A 1,168-nucleotide genomic window follows, 5' to 3' on the forward strand; every position below is an offset into this window, starting at 1 on the left:
CTGCAGACAGAGCAGTAGGTGTGGAACAGTTACTGTCATTGTGGGCTAATGTAGGAAGCAGACAATTAAAAACATTTTTTTCTGGAAAAAACGAAATAATGAACAATACAGAGAATGAACTCAAAGTTGAGCAAAATTTATTGCCTACAGAGTCTCACTCCAGAGTCAGAGAGTCACTCAATACACAGCACTGAGAACTAAGTGTCAGAACCTGTTCTGGAACCCTAGTTATCAGAAAGGTAAAGACCCGTGTGAGCCAGACGTGGTGGCACATGCCTATAATCCCAGCTACTCAGGAGGCCAAGGCCAGAGGATTTCTAGTTCAAGTTCAAGGTTTGCTCGGGCTATAGAGTGAGTTCAAGGCCAACCTGGGCAAGTTAGTGAGACCCTGTCTCAAAATAAAAAGAGGAGGAGGGGGAGGGGGAGGAGAAGGGGGGAGGAGGAGGGCGGGAGGGCTGAGGATATAGCGCTCTTGTCGAGCCTGTGTGCACAAAGGCCCTGGGTTCAGTCTCAGTGCAGGGGTGGAGGAGAAGGCACTGTCCTGACCACTGGAACTCAGAGTGGAGGAAGGCTGCGGAACATGCCTTGCCGGCGGAGACCAGACAATCCTCCCAGTGCAGAATGCACAGAAGACCCAGGCCTGCCCCTTGCAGGACTGATCAGCACGGGCTCCCAATCCTCTACCCTGGCCCCAGTGGTGTCCGCAAGGTGCCCTGGGGGTGCTAACTGTCCGTTGAGTGGGGGTCCGAGGGGTGGAGCCCTGCCATGGAGTAGGGGGATGGTGCTCGAGCTCAATGGGAGGAGGGCTCCATAAGGAGGTTGAGAGATCCAGCGAGGCCGCTGTCACCCCTGCCCAGCCCTCGGCTCCCACCCACCGCCCCAACCTTTTCCGGGTAAGGTCTGCATCCCGTGCATCCCACCCCGGGCCCCAGGTGCCCACGGGCAGTGCGGCGAGACTCCGCTGCCAGTCCCCCCTCGGCTGGCGCCCACTTGGTCGGCGCCGCTGCATCCTGTGTGTGCCGGGCCCGCCCGCACTGCGCGGAGAGGCGGGGAGCCGCCCAGGGCGTCCGGCGCTCGGCGTGGCCGTGTCCTGGGGACGCGCGCGGCCGGGTGGAATGGCGCGGCTCGCGGGCCCGTAGCGCGGCGTCGGGGGTCGCGGGAACATGGC

This window comes from Nannospalax galili, unplaced genomic scaffold (genome assembly GCF_000622305.1).
Source record: "Nannospalax galili isolate Female #2095 unplaced genomic scaffold, S.galili_v1.0 scaffold944, whole genome shotgun sequence".
Classification (NCBI taxonomy): domain Eukaryota; kingdom Metazoa; phylum Chordata; class Mammalia; order Rodentia; family Spalacidae; genus Nannospalax; species Nannospalax galili.